The following is a 20,672-nucleotide window of genomic DNA, read 5'->3' on the forward strand; positions in this document are numbered from 1 at the left end:
CGGTTTCGGTCCGAACATCGGGAAAAGTTCGGTTCGCAGCGAATCCGAACTTCACCGGGTTCGGCCGAACCCGTTTTGACCGAACCCGGTCAAAAATATTATACAAATCGGCAGCCACTTGTCTCTATCAATCACTGATAGAGAAAAGAGGCTGCTGATTAAAAATAAAATAAAAAGCATTTCATACGTACCCGGTCGTTGTCTTGGTGACGAGTCCCTCTTCTTCCTCCAGTCCGACCTTCTTTTCTGACGCGGCAGCCTGTGATTGGCTGCAGAGGCCTCTGCAGCCTGTGATCGGCTGCAGAGGCCGCGGCAGCCTGTGATTGGCTGCAGCGGTCACATGGGCTGTAACGTTATCCAGGAATGTCGGGCCGGATGTCGAGAGGGACGCGTCACCAAGGCAACGGCCGGGACACCGGACTGGAGGAAGCAGAAAGTTCTCGGTAAGTAGGAACGTCTTTTTTTTTTTTTTACAGGTTACTCTATATTCTGATCGGAATTCACTGTCCAGGGTGCTGAAACAGTTACTGACGATCAGTTAACTCTTTCAGCACCCTGGACAGTGACTATTTACTGACGTCGCCTAGCAACGCTGTCGTAATGATGGGTGCACACATGTAGCCACCCGTCATTACGGGGCCTCATGCACACGACCGTAAAAACACCCGTTATTACGGGTCGTAATTACGACCCGAAGTAGCGGCCCATAGACTTCTGTTAGCCACGGGTGCCTTCCTGTTTTCTCACGGGAAGGTGCCCGTGCCGTTAAAAAGATAGAACATGTTCTATTTTTTTATTTTACGGGCCGTGCTCCTATACTTTATAATGGGAGCACGGCTCGGAAAAACGACCAGCTGCCCGTGGCCGGCCGTGCTCATCTCCTGAAATACTCTGTGCTGCCTTAAACTCTGTGGACAGGTCAGGATCCTGTTTCTTTTAAATGCTGCTGGGGAACCCGCTCGATCCACTATATAAGGCTGCGCTACAGTGCAGCATTTAAAAGAAAAAGGATCCTGACCTGTCCACAGAGTTTAAGGCAGCACAGAGTATTTCAGGAGATGAGCGTGCAGATTCAGTGCTGCTGTGAACTCTGCTCTTACCATTACGTAGCTCTCAGTCTGATACCTCTCCTCCACTCCTGTCCTCAATAACACCTTCACATGATTGGCAAGTCACCACGTAATGGTAAGAGCAGAGTTCACAGCAGCACAGAGTATTTCAGGAGATGAGCGTGCGGATCTTGTGCGGGGTGGTGACTTGCCAATCATGTGAAGGTGTTATTGAGGACAGGAGTGGAGGAGAGGTAACAGACTGAGAGCTACGTAATGGTAAGAGCAGAGTTCACAGCAGCACAGAGTATTTCAGGAGAGGAGTGTGCAGATTCTGTGCTACTGTGAACTCTGCTCTTAACCTTAAACTCTGTGGACAGGTCAGGATCCTGTTTCTTTTAAATGCTGCACTGTAGCACAGCCTTATATAGTGGATCGAGCGGGTTCCCCAGCAGCATTTAAAAGAAACAGGATCCTGACCTGTCCACAGAGTTTAAGGCAGCACAGAGTATTTCAGGAGAGGAGCGTGTGATTGACTGCAGAGGCCGCGGCAGCCTGTGATTGGCTGCAGAGGCCGCTGCAGCCTGTGATTGGCTGCAGAGGCGGTCACGTGGGATGAAGCGTCATCCTTGGAGGCCGGCCTTCTGACGTCATCCTGATGTGCGTGACCGCCACTACAGCCTGTGATTGGCTGCAGCGCCGACATGGATGAAACGTCATCGCTGGAGGCCGGACAGGAGGAATGTAAGTATGAACGTATTTATTTTATTTTTTTATTACATTAAAATTGTATTTTCCGCGTGCCGAGCATGTACTGTCAAAGTTGCTGAAAGAGTGCAGCCCATTAACTCTTTCAGCATCCTGGACAATACCATGCTCGGCGCACGAAAATTACAGGTTCGGTCAGAACTAGTTCGGTCCAAATCAAACTTTTTCGTGAAATTCGGCGAACTAGCCGAACCGAACTTTTCATAAGTTCGCTCATCTCTAATTACAATATTGAGCTGTGCGGCCGCACAGCTTAGTATCGAAATACATGAAATAACGGTATCGAACCGTTTGGGGGTGCACGGTATCGAAACAGTATCGAAGTTTTGATGCATCGTGTATCCCTACTCAAGTGCCATCCTCCCTCCATTATTATCTCCTTCCCACTCTAGCATCATTTCCCTCCCTACCCAATGCCATCTCCCTGCCCCATCATCATCTCCCTGCCCCATCATCATCTCCCTGTCCCCATTATCATCTCTCTGCTCCCATTATCATCTCCCTGCCCCCATTATCATCTCCCTGCCCCCATTATCATCTCCCTGCCCCATTATCATCTCCCTACCCCCATTATCATCTCCCTGCCCCCATTATCATCTCTCTGCTCCCATTATCATCTCCCTGCCCCCATTATCATCTCCCTGCCCCCATTATCATCTCCCTGCCCCATTATCATCTCCCTACCCCCATTATCATCTCCCTGCCCCCATTATCATCTCCCTGCCCCATTATCACCTCCCTGCCCCCATTATCATCTCCCTGCCCCCATTATCATCTCCCTGCCCCCATTATCATCTCCCTGCCCCCATTATCATCTCCCTGCCCCCATTAACATCTCCCTGCCCCATTATCATCTCCCTGCCCCCATTATCATCTCCCTGCCCCCATTATCATCTCCCTGCCCCCATTATCATCTAACTCTACCCCATCCCCATAGAAAGCAAAAATCTTGCCCACATCTGTATTAGTTTACACTGCAGCATAGGATTGTATCACTATCAGCTCTACAACGACTCTTTTCTCCTGTCCTGTGTAAACAGAGGGAGAAGACAGGTTTATTGTCACATGTTACACAGGACGGGAGATAAGAGCCGTAGAGAGGTGGGTAAGATATTTACTTTCTATGGGGGCAGGAGGAGATTTTTTCAGGAGGCTCCGGGCAGCAGCAGCCGGACACAGGGCCACCATCAGGAATTTCAGGGCCCCCTACAGCTAAATTTTCTGGGCCCCCCTACCGTGGCACCGCCTGTTAACGGTACTCCGTCCAGCACTATATCATGGTAGAAACAAGGGAAGAAGGTAGGATCCAGCGCTGAGGCGTTAAAATGGAATTCAATTTTCCAAGTTTAATTGTTGATTAAAAGGAAGTCCAGTGGTATAAGGTCCTGGGTGTATAGAAGTTGAGGGAGGGTATCCTCTTAGGCCTACGCGTTTCGGACGACGCTGCGTCCTTAGACTTAATTGAAAGGGGGGCCCGGAAAACTGCCGCGACTTGCCTTTGGTAGAAAAAAAAACAGGCCCCCGCAATGGGGCCCGTTTTTTTCACCAAAAGAATGTCGTGAGCTGCGGGCCCCCCTTTCAATTAGGTTTGGCCGGGCCTCTCACATCAGTACACCTAATACCCCCACTGATGGCGGCCCTGGGTAGCATGGGGGTCGTCATGGGAGCCATCAAACACCGCCGCCCGTGCGACCGATCGCGCGCACCCGCAAACTCCCGCGCATGCGCACCCGCGACCGCCTGGAACCGCTCACCGAATTTTGAGGCAGATTTTGACCTGCCCACACTATCTTGCCGCGTTTTTTGCCTGCGGCGATTGAGGACAGCAGACAAAAAACGCAGCGAAAAATGCATTTTCTGCCTCCCAGTGTTTTCGATGGGAGGTCAGAGGCAGAACCGCGGCAAGAAAGGACGTGCTGCTTTTCCTTTTTTCCGCGACTGGCTCCCATTGATTTCAGATTAAATCAATGGGAGGCGGTTTTGGAAGTTTTTTGGTGCTGATTCTGACGCAGTGTCCGAGTCAATATCAAGGCCCAAAAACTCTGTGAACTGGGCCTTATTCTTAGGGCTTATTCAGACGAACGGGTTCACAAAAAAAAATAATTCCAAATTCTACTGGACCAACTGCCTATTTAGAGACAGGCAGCAGCTCCAGGAGCGACATCATAAGGGACACTCTAGGCGGATATGCTGAGTAAAACTACAGGTAGCCGCAGGGAATTCCGCCAGCAAAACCGCACCAAATAGTGGCTCAGGTTTCGTAAGGCATGTCCGCTGCGGGAAACCTGCAGGGAAAAAAAAGTTTAGACTTGCCCTGGCCGTAGTTTAGGTGACGCATCTCTCTCTTCTGAACGTAGCCCCGCCTCCTGGGATGACTCTGTAGACCATGTGACCGCTGCAGCAGTCACATGGGATGAAACATCATGACAGGAGGCCGGGCTGCGCTAAGAATAGAGGATTGCGTCACCAGGACTACGGCCGGGGTAAGTCTAAACTTTTTTATCAATTTAAAAAAGTACCTTTTTTTTTCTCATTTGTGATTTTTGCGGCAGAACCGCAGCATTTCCGCAACAGAGGAGCAGCGATTCCACAGAATACATTGACATGCTGCGGCTTAAAAAGCCACACTGCAGGTCAATTTTTTTTGCAGCGTGTGGATGAGATTTGTTCAAATCTCATCCACTCTGCTGCGAGTGTAATACGCTGCGGATTTTCCACAATAAAATGTGTTGCATAAAATCCACAGTGTTCATGCCTAGTGTGTTCCTACCCTAAGGCCAGATTCACACGAGCGTGTGCTTTTTGCGCGCGCAAAAAACGTGGCGTTTTGTGCATGCAAAAGGTCTATAACAGCTCCGTGTGTCAGCAGCGTATGATGTGTGGCTGCGTGATTTTCGCACAGCCGCCATCATTATGACACTCTGTTTGTATGTTTGCACGTGGTGCTTTTCTGTTTTCATTCATAGTTTATATTGCTGCGGAAGTGCTGGGCGTGATTTTCACGCACCCATTGACTTCAATGGGTGCGTGATGCGCGAACAATGCACAAATATCGGACATGTCGTGAGTTTTACGCAGCGGACACACGCTGCGTGAAAATCACTGACAGTCTGCACGGCCCCATAGAGTAACATAGGTCCGTGCGAGGGGCGTGAAAATCACACGCGTTGCACGGACGTATTACTCGTTCGTCTGAATAAGCCCTAAGAATAAGGCCCAGTTCACAGAGTTTTTGGGCCTTGATATTGACTCGGACACTGCGTCAGAATCAGCACCAAACAACTTCCAAAACCGCCTCCCATTGATTTAATCTGAAATCAATGGGAGCCAGTCACGGAAAAAAGGAAAAGCAGCACGTCCTTTCTTGCCGCGGTTCTGCCTCTTACCTCCCATCAAAATCAATGGGAGGCAGAAAATGCATTTTTCGCTGCGTTTTTTGTCTGCTGTCCTCAATCGCCGCAGGCAAAAAACGCGGGAGTTTCCTTGTGTGCGCGATCGGTCGGTCTCTCCCGCGAGCGCGATTCTACTGCCCCCATGACGAGAAGGGGGGCCCGCAGCTCACGACATTCTGTGGTGAAAAAAACGGGCCCCATTGCAGGGGCCCGTTTTTTTTCTACCAAAGGCAAGTCGCGGCAGTTGCCGGGACCCCCTTTCAGTTAGGTTTGGCCGAGCCTCTCACACCAGTACCCCTAATACCCCCCTGATGGCGGCCCTGGCCGGACACAGACATAACTTAGTACTCACTGCTGGAAGTATCCTCCGAGGCTGAGCTCATAACTCCCGCTGCTGTGATGTCTCCACTCCTTGTCTCCTCCCCACTCGCAGTCACGCTGTTGTGGAGGAGGAGGGGCGGGCACATCTCACTCTCCAGCAGGCCCTTACGGTTTTATTCTGATGTAATGAACGGGCCCCTGCTTCGTGATGGGACCTGTTCCTTTCACCGAAATTAAATCGTAAGAGCCACACTGCCGTGAGTATATTAATTCCAGCGGCAGAGTGCGGGCCCCTTTTTTTTAAATGTATGCCCGGGCCCCTCACTGCAGTACCCCCAGTACCCCCCTGATGGCGGCCCTGGGTCTTGGCACTGTGTCAAAAAGACTTAATGATATGTGTGAAATACCTAAATATTGATTTACAGGCACATGCTGTCTTTATGAGGTGAATTCCAGCTAGAAATACATCCTAAAGTAATTTTACCCTTGCTATTAAGCACAAGCAAATCCCATGGTCTGATAAATTATTGATCGTTTGTTTAGTAGTTTTGATTACTTGTCATGTTTGTTACTTTGCTAATTGTAAAACGCAGCAAAATATGTTAGTGGTATATAAATGAAGATTATTATATGATATATATATATATATATATATATATATATATATATATATATACACTCCTCAACAGGGGCGTAGCTAAAGGCTCATGGGCCCCGATGCAAAAATTCTTACTGGGCCCCCCCCCCCGCAAACTTCTCATGGCCGACGGTCCGCAGCTTTCAGCTGCATTGCTGGGTCTCCTGAGTGACCCAACAATGCAGCACTAGCAGCCGGGGTGTCACTAAGGCTGGGTTCACACACCCTATTTACGGACGTAATTCGGGCGTTTTAGCATTGAATTACGTCCGAAAATGCGGCTCAAAAGCGTTGGCAAACATCTGCCCATTCATTTGAATGGGTCTTACGATGTCCTGTGCCGACGGTCATTTTTTTTTACGCGCCGCTGTCAAAAGGCGGCGCGTAAAACAGACGCCCGCCTCAAAGAAGTGCCTGTCACTTCTTCAGACGGAAATGGAGCCGTTTTCCATGGACTCCATAGAAAAACAGCTCCAATTACGTCCGTAATGGACGCAGCGAAAGGCGCCTGCACATGCCATTACGGCTGAAATTACGGTGCTGTTTTCTCCTGAAAACAGCACCGTAATTTCAGCCGTAACAGACGCTGCCGTGTGAACATACCCTCTGGGCTTAAAATGTCAGGGAAATAGCCCCAATACATATGTGTCCGCCCCAAAAAAAGTGTGTATATGAGACAGCATAGCATATCTATAGCACTACGACCCTATAAACTATGGATAGGATTAGATACAGTGGCTCAGCAGACAGTTTCACACATGATAGGATTAGATACAGTGGCTCAGAAGGCAATATCACACATGATAGGATTAGATACAGTGGCCCAGCAGACAGTATCACACATGATAGGATTAGTTACAGTGGCTCAGCAGACAGTACCACACATGATAGGATTAGATACAGTGGCTCAGCAGACAGTACCACACATGATAGTATTAGATACAGTGGCTCAGAAGGCAGTATCACACATGATAGGATTAGATACAGTGGCTCAGCAGACAGTATCACACATGATCGGATTAGATATAGGGCCCAGCAGACAGTATCACACAAGATACGATTAGATACAGGGCCCAGCAGACAGTACCACACATGATAGGATTAGATACAGTGGCTCAGCAGACAGTATCACACATGATTGGATTAGATACACAGCTCAGCAGACAGTATCACACATGGTTGGATTAGATACAGGGCCCAGCTCGCTGACATTGCGTCTCCAGCGCTGGACCCAGGATAGGTAAGAATAATAATTTTGCTTCTTTATGTGTTACTGATTATTTTTGTGTGTTTGTGTTTTTTTTACAGGTTCGGTTGTTGGACTTCGGATTCGAGGACTTCAATGATGGCTTTTTTTTTTATTCTCAATAAAATGGTTAATGAGGGTTGTGTTTTTTTATTTCAATAAAATATTTTTTCTATGTGCTTGTATCTTTTTAAACTTTATTATCACAGTAGTGACGGCAGGCACCGGGGTGGCCACAGGCTGGTAGTATTAGGCTGGGGAAGGCCAAAAACAGTGGCCCTTCCCACCCTTGTAATGCTGCCTGCTGCTGCTGTGTTGTATCTGGCTGGTTATGAAAATTGGGGGGGGGGGACCCCACATCGTTCTTTCCAATTATTATTTTTTATTTTTTTAAATGACGTGGGGTCCCCCCCATTTTTCATAACCAGCCAGATACAATAAAGCAGCAGCAGCCTAGCATCACCAGGGTAGGAAGGGCCACTGTTTTTGGCCTTTCCCCTCCTGATAATACACAGCCTGCGGCCACCCCAGTGGCCGACCATCACTACAGATGGTCAGGTACTGGATCGTACCCGGCTCTTCCCAGCACCCCTGGTGGCGGTGGGTACCGGGGTAATAAAGGGGGTTAGTGTTAGCCTCTGCATCGGCATTGGCTAACACTAAGCCCCGCCTTAGCAATGGATGCTGTCAATCAGCCGGCGGCCATTACTAAGGCGGTAGTAATATAGTTTAAAAAAAAACACAAAGACATAGAAAAAATATTTTATTGAAATAAAAAAAAAACCCACACAACCCTCATTAACCATTTTATTGATAATAAAAAAAAAAGCTGTCATCGAAGTAGTCCTGGAATCCGACGTAGTCCAACGACCGAACCTGTAAGAAAACACACAAAAAATGATTAGTAACACGTGTGTTAGGCGTAGATACAGGGCCCATGTGTGATACTGTCTGTGGGACCCTGTATCTAAGCCTACCACAACGTAGGCTTAGATACAGGGTCCAGCAGACAGTAATCTTATACAGTATAAGATTACTGTGTGCTGGGGCCCTGTATCTAAACCTACAGTGTGGTAGGTTTATATACAGGGCCCATCAGACAGGATCACACATGGGCCATGTATCTAAGCCTACCATGTGATTGGCTTAGATACAGGGCCCAGCAGACAGGATCACGCATGGGCCATGTTTCTAAGCCTACCATGTGATTGGCTTAGATACAGGGCCCAGCAGACAGGATCACGCATGGGCCATGTATCTAAGCCTACCATGTGATTGGCTTAGATACAGGGCCCAGCAGACAGGATCACGCATGGGCCATGTATCTAAGCCTACCATGTGATTGGCTTATATACAGGGCCCATTAGACAGGATCACACATGGACCATGTATCTAAGCCTACCATGTGATTGGCTTAGATACAGGGCCCAGCAGACAGGATCACGCATGGGCCATGTATCTAAGCCTACCATGTGATTGGCTTAGATACAGGGCCCAGCAGACAGTAATCTTATACAGTATAAGATTACTGTGTGCTGGGGCCCTGTATCTAAACCTACAGTGTGGTAGGCTTATATACAGGGCCCATCAGACAGGATCACACATGGGCCATGTATCTAAGCCTACCATGTGATTGGCTTAGATACAGGGCCCAGCAGACAGGATCACGCATGAGCCATGTATCTAAGCCTACCATGTGATTGGCTTAGATACAGGGCCCAGCAGACAGGATCACGCATGGGCCCTGTATCTAAGCCTACCATGTGATTGGCTTATATACAGGGCCCATCAGACAGGATCACACATGGGCCATGTATCTAAGCCTACCATGTGATTGGCTTAGATACAGGGCCCAGCAGACAGGATCACGCATGGGCCATGTATCTAAGCCTACCATGTGATTGGCTTAGATACAGGGCCCAGCAGACAGGATCACGCATGGGCCATGTATCTAAGCCTACCATGTGATTGGCTTAGATACAGGGCCCAGCAGACAGGATCACACAATCTGTGATCCTGTCTCATGGGCCCCCTAAGCCTGCTACATCGTAGGCTTAGGGGTTGTACAGTCCCTAAACATTGATGGCCTATCCTCAGGATAGGCCATTAATAGCTGATGTGTCTCTCGGGACCCGCAAATCAGCTGTTTTGAAGGGGCCGCAGCACGCGTACGAGAGCTGCTTCCCCTTCATTTCACTACTCGCCCACACTGTGAATCGCCGACACGGATTCACAGTGTGACCGGAATGAAGTGACAGGAATGAAGGGGAGCAGCTCTCTTACGAGTGCTGCGGCCCCTTCAAAACAGCTAATTGGCGGGTCCCGGGAGTCGGACCCCGCCAGTCAGGGCTAACCTTACCTTCCTCTTCGGCCGCGGCGGGAGTTCTGTCGTCTCAATGCTGTGCGCGGCGCATAGCGCTGTGACGTCATGCGCTGCGCACAGCGCTTGACGTCAGGACCTCCGCTGCGATCCGGAACCAGGAAGGTAAGTAAAGTATGTTACTATAGTAACAGGGGCCCGCGGCCCGAGTTACTATAGTAACTTTTTATTGATGTGGTGCGGGGGGCCGTGGGCCCCCCTGGCTTCGGGGCCCGGTCGCAATTGCGACCGCTGCGACCCCTATAGCTAAGCCAGTGCTCCTCAACATTAAAATTGCAACACTAAGAAGGAAAAGTTTTGGAATTGTGGAAATCAGAGGATTGATAGACATGTTAATGATATGCAAATTATTTATTTCGTATCGAGTATGAGCGCCTGGCTCAGAAATACACGTACTTACATGCCTTGGCATGCTATCAATGAGGTTATTAACGGTTGACTGAGGAATGTTATGCCACGCTGAATGCACTTGGGCACGCAAATCATCAAGATTGGCTGCTGGCAGCTCCTTTTGCAATTCCGACCAATGACATCCCAGATGTGCTTGATGGGAGGCTACCGTACGTTATGCCACTCCACACCATAATCCCAGAAAGGCCTCTTCATAGCTTTGCCCACGTGGTCTTCAGATTAATGTCCGGCTATCATTCCATCCGAGACAAAATTGGGAATCATTACTGAAGATAGACCACCATTACAGCCTCCATTGCGGTTTTGATGTGCACCATGATAGCCTTTCAGAGCGGTGGCGTGTGGTCAGTGGAACACCTGTAGCTGGACGTCTGCCCAATGTCGTGCAATCTCCTTCTGATGGTTTGTGTCTACACTGGTTGACTCCCTAGACTTAGGATGTGACGTCCAATTTCTCTTGCAGTACAGAATGAATTACTACGCGCGATTCTTCTAATCAAACAATCTGTCTGTGCAGAGGTTCGCCTCCGCGCAACTCTTGCTGTCATTCCCATTCATTGTTGTTCTCCCAGCCTCAGGGACATACAACCAGTGGCGTAGCTATAGGGGTCGCAGCGGTCGCAGTTGCGACCGGGCCCATAAGCCTGGGGGGCCCACGGGCCCCCGTTGCCATACAGCATGTTTTCTAACTAAATCTTCTGTGCCGTGAAGCCGGCACTTCCGGGTTACGGTCACATGGTACACTTAGTGTACCATGTGACCGTGTTGTCACGTGACACGGCTTCCAGACAGAGCAGAAGAGTCGGTGCGGAGGACTCCAGGTAAGCTGCAGTGTAATGTAATGTATTGTGTTGTAACGTTATGTATTGTATTGTAATGTAATGTGTGTGATGCCTTGTAATGTATTGTGTTGTATGCGGCGGAGAGGGGGGGGAGCGTTAAATCACAGCCCCCCCCCTCCTCCACCGCAAACTGCACAATACAGTATAGTACACATGAGTGTATGAGAGCGGGGCTGCGGCTGTGTAATACAGTCACTGCCCCGCTCCTGAGTCCTGACATGTGCGCGCCGTCAGGATGATGTGATGCGGCCGGCGCTGCACTAATGAGCGTCGGCACTGAAGACAGAACATGGTGAGCGCGCTACAAAACACCCCCATGTTCTGTCCCCAGGGCCTGAACCGCCGCTCATTAGTGCAGCGCCGGCCGCATCTCCTCATGCTGACCGCGCGCGCACTTATATCAGGAGCGGGGCAATGGCTGTATTACACAGCCGCAGCCCTTCTCTATAACGGCGGAGATCAGAGAAACCTCTCATCTCTGCCGCTATTCTCCTGAATGCTGTGATCAAAGCTGACTGCAGCATTCAGGGGAAAATGAGAAGGGGGGATGCCCCTGGATCGCGTCACGGGGAATTCCTGTGACGCGATTAAGGGACATACCATATATGGGCAGACAGCCCAGGGTCTGTTGAAGGACCCCAGGGCTGTCCTACCATATTTCCTGTTAGGGCATACTGAGGTATGTCTTAACAACTGCCTGTGTACTATCCGTACACAGGCTAATGTACTGGCATATAGCTATAGGCCAGTACATTGAAGTTTAAAATAAAATAAAAACAAAGTAATGTTAAATAAAAAAATTACACATTCACCTTTTTTATAATAAACATTAAAATAAGTCTCAATACATAAAACATACACATAATCTGTATTGGCGCGGCCGTAATAACCTGCACAACAATTTTTTTGCATCATTTATGATGTGTACTCTGTAAAAAAATAAAAATTGCTTTCTATCACTTAGGCCCCATTCACACGACCGTGCCCGCAATCACGGCCTGCGATTGCGGGCACGGCCGGCCGCCGACTGCCACCCGCATTTTCGGGCTGTGCTCCCATACAAAATATGGGAGAACGGCCCGCAAAATGCAAAAGGACGGACATGTTCCATAATTTTCGGAACATTTCTACGGCACGGACACCCATCCGTAGCGCTACGGAAATGTGTCCGCGCTCAATGAAAGTGAATGGAGGTTATTTACGGTCGTGTGCATGGGGCCTAATTGTGGGGCACGAGGTGCGATGATGAATTTAACCTCCATGTGCCTCACGTTAATAGTAATTAACCCCATCATGTACCTTACACATTAACCCATTATGACTGAGAAACATGATGGGGTTCATTACTATTAATGTGAGGCACATTCAAAATTCATCATCACACCTCGTGCCTCACATCATAAAATGGAAGAACATTTTTTTAAATTTTTATTACTGTTGGCAAAGTAAACGAAGTATCGGTATCAAAGTCCAAATTTTGGTATCGTGACATCCCTACACTGTGGGTCGCGTCCCCCTGTGGGTTCGTAAGTCACTCACCGAGGTCCCGGTTCCAATCAATGCTGGAGCAAGGAGCTGACATCTCCTTGATCCAGCATTCCCTGTGCCGTGAGCGGCTCGACGCAGGCAGGCGGGATGTAGCGACATCATCGCGCCTTCCTGCGCCGAGTCACTCATAGTACACACCGGAGGAGGCGAAGGATCCTCCACTCGACGTGGGAACGGGGATAGGTAAGTAATTATGCACATATGGGGGCATTATACTGTATGGGGGGGCTGATATTGTGGGGGGGGCATTATACTGTATGGGGGGCTGATATGGGGAGCATTATACGGTATGGGGCTATTATGGGGGGGCAGTATACGTTATGGGGCATTATACTGTGTGGGGGCAGCTATGGGAGCATTAACTGTGTGGGGGCATTATACTATGGGGGCTGTTGGGCAAGGCGTCTGGGCATAGGAGCGCGCAGGGGTCTGATGATGATGGTGGTGCTGGGGAGGGGTAGGGGGGCCCAAGCTGAATTCTTGCACCCGGGCCCATGAGCCTTTAGCTACGCCCCTGCATACAACGTTGAAAAGTGCTGACATCTCGGTCTAGGCGCATAGCGATCTGCTGGAGTGATAAACCAAGATCTCTCAGTTTAAAGATTCTATCCCTCACAGTTTGCGACAAGTGGAGATAATTGGCACATTGCCGAACAGGAGGCATCGAGGAATCATCCCAGTCCAATTGATCTGGCTTCATGTGGCTAAAAAACTTTGCTTTCAATCCGGCTTTTATGCCTCCCACATGCCCCCGATCGGAGCTAGGTACTTGAAAATTTGATAATTTGCAGATCCTAACCATATGGCTTCCCCTTCTATGTGTTGTAATTTCAATATTGAGGAGTATGTATGTATATATATATATATATATATATATATATATATCATATAATAATCTTCACACACACCATTCAGCCATAAAATCTAAAATACTGGCAGGACTAACAAATCGTGATGGCTAGACAACTGGGTCAGGGCACTCCATCACAAGACGGCAGGTCTTGTTGGGTGTTACCGGTATGCAATGGTTAGTACCTATAAAAAGTGGTCTAAAGAAGGACAATCGGTAAACTGGCGACAGGTTCATGGGCACTAAAAGTTCATAGATGTGCGTGGGTTTTACGAGCAGCAGGTCTGTTCCTGCATACTGTTCACCTCTTAGATATTAGTCAGCAACAGGGGCAGCTGCTAGAGATAGCTGCTGCACAGTTGATTTATCAGTGCAGGTCAGATGACCACACTGATGTGAGTCACTGAGACTTGTTTGGAAAGAGTTACCTGATTGGTCTGCCTCTCCTTAAGACTGTAAGGCCATGGCTGAAATCATGCTGAATTGATGAAGAAAAATAAACGATGCTAACAAAGTGTATAAGGCCTTGGCTGCTATCATGCTAGTTTGGTGTGGAAAAATAAATGATGTTACAAGACTACATTTACTGCCACCATTACCCCCAAGATGTAGGAAGGAGTGACGTGGCTGCATACCTCACAACCAGGTAACAATAAAAAAAACAAAAAACTTAAATGAATGCTTATAGTGGTGGGTGCTTGGTCATGTAGTTCAGCAATGGGAAGGGGAGTCACAGTGTTATCTGATGATGCATATTATTTTTTATACACAGGTGCTTGTTATTCATTAGGATTAAAAATTTTATTTTATTAAACCGGATTACACCAATTGGACTACTAAACCGGACTACACCAATTGCACAGTAATAATAAATATTACCTAGTACATCTACTTTTTAAAGAAACACATTAAAATAATTATCCAGGATTAGAAAAAGCACCACTCTTGCCCATGAACTATGTATGTGATTTTGTTCTATACTTTATACACAGCTTGCTCTGCTCTTATTATTAATGTTGTAAGCATTACTTGATGTTGGTAGGGTGCCTTTTTGAAGTTCGTCCTGTTGGTCAAATTTTCTAGAAACTGCCCTGCCCTGAATTTATTGCATTTTACGTTTTACATAACACAGCCCTTGTAATGTCCATGGTCACAGACCGCAGACTCCTATCATCCTGCAGACGTCTTCCTCCCCAGAGATGCCAGCAGATGCGGCCATGTAACCACTAGGGTGCGCGCTCGAGCTCATTCCCGGCCTTAAAGGGCCAGAGCACACATGTTTTAGATTTGACTGATTCACCCTGGACTATAAGAAGGGACCTGCCCCTTCCTTCATTACCTGTTTACCTGTGTTAGTCTTTGCAAATGGTACCTTAGTGCATTCCAGTTCCCAGTGTTCTCGTACCTGCTACTTGTATACTGTATCCCGTGCTACATTCTTCCTGTGTTGAAGAGAGTTGGAGTCGTGTGGTGCCATTTACTACGCCTGCTGTGTTACCCCGCGCCTGGTGTCTGCCTGCTGCCAAGGTCCCATCCGTGTCTAACCATCGCTATTGTCTTAATTACCACAGGTACCCATATACGAACTATAGACATTGACTTGGTATCCTGTTGGCCAGCTGATATACCGCTGCGGCGGTACGGCCCAGTCGGTCCACATACCCACAGATCGTGACAGCTCTCAAGTCACTGAGTGATCAGGTTGCAGCTGACCATAGATGTCTAGGGAGAGGGGAGGGGGAGGAGAGCAGGAACAAAGTGAGAGAGAGGAGAAAGACACAGACAGATGTGCTGCAGCTTCCTGGTAAGTGTTATATCTCACCCCTGTGCTGGATTCTCAACTACACTGCTCATTACTGCTGTATAATTTCCTTCACACTGCTGCAGCTTCTGTATACATGATAGATTAAAAAAAAAGGGGAGCAGGATTCTCCTCTTCTCTGTGTGCAGTGTATAGAAGACATGATAGCTGTTAGATTCCATCCACCAGCTCAGTGAAAACTGAGAATTAGAGATAAAGCCTGCAAGGGGAAAATGCTGAAAAAATGCAGAATGAAGTCATGTAATGGCCAGAAATAGTGTTATTCCTCATGTGCACACATATGACATCTTATTCTGAAAAGTCATCTTAAAGTGTAGGTACGCTTTAAATAAATTGAATCTGCAAAGGATCACGCTTTCTGACATGGAGAAACTGGAATCCCCATCTCGGAAAGTGAAATGAATTTGACATTAGATACCTTTACAAATACAAAATCACAAAAACCAATATAATACTATTTGAAATTGATAAAAGTTTGCATAAAATACTACTTTCTCTTTTACTGCAAGTTTTTAACCCCTTTCTGCTGCAGCTATTTTTCCTTTTTATCATTTCCATCTCATCCTCCCTGCCCTTCAAAAACCAAAACTTTTTTAATTTTGCATCGACGCATGAGGGTTTTTTGTTTTCAGGACGTGTTGTAGTTTTTAATGGCACCATTTAATATATCATATAATGTACTGGGAAACTTTTAAAAGTTATTTTGTGAAGTGAAATGCAAAAAAAAAATACAATTCCTCCATTTGGGTCACAAAGATTTCAGTGATACCAAATTTATATATATTTTTTTTTTTTTTTTTAAATCCTTTACTACTTAAAAAAATAAAACAAACCTGTTAGAAAAAATGTGTGTAGTAATATTCAGAGATACAGCACAGAAGGTAGGATTCCGACTGACTCGCAGAACAAATCGTTAATTACCCTACTGCTAATACAAGATAAGATCCTACAATAATAGACTCATATATCACTTCTGAATACAGATTTTAAAATACTGGCCAAAATATTAGCCCTGAGACAAAAAAAGGGTGATAAGCAATAAAAAAAATTTTGCCTGAAGGTTCTACATTGATCAATTTGAGATGGACATTTAGTACAATGCAGATAGGCGAAAAAGAAAGCAAAATGAAAGGCCATAATTTCATTAGATGCTACTAAGCCTTTGATTATATGAATTGGTCTTTTATATAGTAGCAATAAAAGCTTTTGAGATAATCGAGAGACGTATTTCATGGGTGCAACTGTTATATGCTATCCCAGTGGGCCAAATTGCAGTAAATGGGAAAGTTACAGAAAACATCAGAAATGAAAGAGGAATGAGGGAGGGGGTTCCCTCTATCCCCATTATTATTTTCAATAATAATTGAACCAATAGCAGTGGTAATAAAGAATAATTCATAGATTAGAGGATATTTAGATAGTGAAATATCATTATATCTGGATGGTATTATGCTTTTCTTGGATAATGTCCAGAGTTCATTTCCACAAGCAAATGAAACCATTATTTTGGTAGGCTAACTTTTACTTAAAGAGGCTCTGTCACCAGTTTATAACTTCCCTATCTCCTACCTAATCTAACAGGCGCTTTGATATAGATAACTACTGGTATTTTTTTGTTTGGTTTTTTTAAAAACGTTTATTATTGACCAAGTTATGAACATTTTTCAATTTATGCAAATTTTCTCTAAATGTCCAACTGGGCGTTTTTTCTCTTTTCACCAAGTGGGCATTGTATAGAAAAGTGTATGACGCTGACCAATCAGCATCATACACTTCTCTTCCTTCCAGCCCAGCTTGAGTCACAGCACAGCGTGATGTTGCGAGATCACGCTGTGACATCACTTTCTCCTGCAGGTCCATCACCGGAGCGACGGAAAACTGAACAGACATCGCCTCCAGCCGCTGCAGATTCGGATAAATGTCCTGCCATGGCTGAAGGCGATGTCTGTTCAGTCTTCCGTCGCTTCGGTGAGGGACCTGAGGGAGGAAGTGATGTCACAGCGTGATCTCGTGAGATCACGCTGTGCTGTGAATCAAGCTGGGCTATAATGAAGAAAAGTGTATGACGCTGATTGGTCAGCATCATACACTTTTCTATACAACGCCCACTTGGTGAATAGAAAAAAAACGCCCAGTTGGGCATTTAGGAAAAATTTGCATAAATAGAAAATCGTTCATAACTTGGTCAATATTAAACGTTTTTTTTTGTTTGTTTTTTAAAAAACAGTAGTTATCTACATCAAAGCTCCTATTAGATTCGGTAGGATATAGGGAAGTTATAAACTAGTGACAGGGCCTCTTTAAATACAAACGGGAATAAATCCTTTATGCTATTATTGGAAAAGAATATCAAATGTATAGGTTACAAGGGTAACCAATAAAGAAACCTTTAAATATGTAGGTATTATTCTTTCCTCCTCGGTAGGGGAATATACATGCCTACATTTTCATCCAATGTTACAATATGTGAGGGATAAAGTAAAATGTTAGAAAAAGCTCTGATTATCTTTAGGGGAGAAAATCTCAATTATGAAGAGATCATTTTTCTCATAGTATTGTACAATTTTACAAACTGTCACGTCTAGATTGCACCAAAGTTCTTTGGAGTTTTGGAATCTATTATTAATGAATTTATTTGGGAAGGGAATAGAGTTAGAATAAAACAAAGCGTCTTATAATAATCGGAAGATCATGGAAGACTGGACCTGCCTAACCGTAATTTATATTATTTAGCAGCACAATTACAATATTTAGCTTGTTGGAGAAACATAGATTTCAATATTTTTATGGTTAGTATTTGGACCAAAAAGCAGTTTGAAAACATTTATGTACTCTTGGAGTCGGGTACATTGATGAAATGTGAATTCCCAATGGGGTTAAAGCTAAATAATATACGGGTTCTGCAAAAAAAATGAAAAAAAATCTGTCAAATCTCCTCAATAAATTACACTCCACTTTGGAACAATCTATTAACAAAAATAAAACAAAATAGGGAGGAACATGTTTTGGCTGAATATGGGAATACTGAAATTAACATAAATACTGGATCAGAAAAAAATAGTAATAAATGATTGTTGGCCATCTAGTCAGGTAAAATTCAGAATCAATGTTTTCATAACTTTTAGCACATGAACATTCTTTTTATTGACATATTATAGACATTTCTCACCTGACTATAAAGTTTTCATTGGCTTAAAAGTTTCAGCATCAACCATGCATCTTGGCAATACCAGAATAAGATTGGAATGAGAGAGTCACAGGGGGAATTTAACAACTTTTCTATGCCAGTTTTCTGGTATGGAAAAGTTGCGAATGGCTTAAAAGTTACAAAAATTTAGACCTTTTTAATCGTTTCCGCCCCTCTCACCACATTTATAAAAAGGGGATGGAGCTTAGCAGAAAGGGACGGGACGACCGCCAGAATCTGGTGTAAATTATAGCAGAAATCTACTTTAGCTCCCTCTCTTACGCCAGCTTGTTTCCTAATAAAACTGGCATAGGAAATGCCAGTCTTAATAAATCTTCCCCACCTAGTGTCTAGACAATTCCACCTTCATATTAATATTAAATTTTCTTGTTCTAAAGATTTTAGGATTACAGAAAAAGGCTCAAACATATACACTGACCTTCTAAAAAATTACAGCATACCCTTTCTCACTACCTATAAATACCAGAACAACATCACATTCAGTGTACTGACCACAGAGGTGACTTTCTATATTGTCATTGATAGACTTATCTGTGTACGCCAGGCCTGAATGCTGGTGCCCCCATGAGGATGGTTTTGTGTAATTAAATTAGGAACATCTTATAAAATGATATCAAATTAATTGGACCGGGTCACCCACATAATTAAAAGCATAATGTGGAATTTGATTAGATCATGGATTTTGTTGAAAGCACAGCAAGACTTTTACACAGAATCTTTAAATAGTTTCAGCAAGTGGCCCATGGCCTTTGAAGGATGGTATCCTGTGTCATCTGTTATCAGACAGCAGTGATTTTTCTGAACAAATCAGACAATCTCAATTTCTACCATATGTGCTTTCAGAAACTTTTACATACTGTTTAGTGCCCTTGGCAATTTTTGTGCACTTTACTTGGAAACATGACTCATCTATTTCTAAAGTCATCTAAATAGCAGCGGGTTTGTGAGATTATAAGTGGCTTCGATTTGGATTCCCACACATAATATTTGATGTAAGCTTTATTTTACTTTCTTACAAATTAGTAAGAAAATCTTGATCAGTTTATCATATGTACCTACAACACTGCATGTGCTGCTACTAGGTACCATATTATTTCTCTAGGAAAATCTTCCACTGTAAAAAAAAAAAAGAGCAGCTTTTATGCTGTTGCACCACGTTTCCATCAATCTCATAGACAGTGAATGGAGCAGCTGTTATTCCCCTACAGGGGAACATGGCCACCATTGAAATAAATGTTCAACCTGTAATGCACAGATGAGCCAAATCCTGCAGAGGCTCCCTACCCTGGTTTATAGAGGTGCAATCGATGTCCCTCAACCTGTCTCACCGCTGCTGGGTTCCCCATAGACTTCACTTCATAGCTAAATTGCCTTATAGACAATAAACTCAAGAAGTCTCTGTTCAAAGTGTCACATATAACATTTTTTTGGATATATTGTGTCTGCAGATGGATTGGAAATAGATCCACAAAAAAAAACTCTCTGGTCCTGTCCACTCCTGGCCTCTGCTTCAGGGATTTTTATGGGGTTTTCTTACTATTATTGTTAGTTCATCCATCACATCTGCACCCTTGTAGATTCCATCTCTGGACTGACTTGCAAGGAAACAAATGCTAATGTATGACCAACCAAAGCTGTGGGAGCCTTTGAACAGTTAAAGAAGAAATTTGCTCCTGCCCCAGTTCTTAAGCACCCTGACGAAGCGAGATGTTTTTTTCATCATTTGACTTTGAGTTCAACTGTCCTTGGATTCTGGGGAAGCTGATGTTGAACCATAGTACATCAATAACCCTTCTCTCATGATCCAAGTTTCTGCCACTCATCTTCATTACATACCTCCAGGTAAACCTTTGTGCCCAAACAGCAAAGAAGAAAAGTTCTTCATAGCTTTAAAGTGGCAGGTCACTCTGGCATTTGCAAGTTTCTGGAACTTGCCTCTCAGGTGTGCTGGTGACCCATGATGCCTAAAAATGTGAAAGCCTGCATTGTTTGTGCCCAAAATTAAACCTCTTTTCAGTACCTGATCGACCTTGGATCCATATTGTCACGTAGCGGGTTTGTGGACCCACTAAGCCGTAGCGGGGAGGCAGCTGGCCAAACAACAGGAAACCCCAGCGATACAATGTCCCGCACAAGGGTACCTGGATAGTCCAGACAGTGGCCGCAGCTCTGGTACAGATGGAGGACGCAGCAGGTAA

Source organism: Rhinoderma darwinii, chromosome 5 (genome assembly GCF_050947455.1).
Source record: "Rhinoderma darwinii isolate aRhiDar2 chromosome 5, aRhiDar2.hap1, whole genome shotgun sequence".
Taxonomy (NCBI): domain Eukaryota; kingdom Metazoa; phylum Chordata; class Amphibia; order Anura; family Rhinodermatidae; genus Rhinoderma; species Rhinoderma darwinii.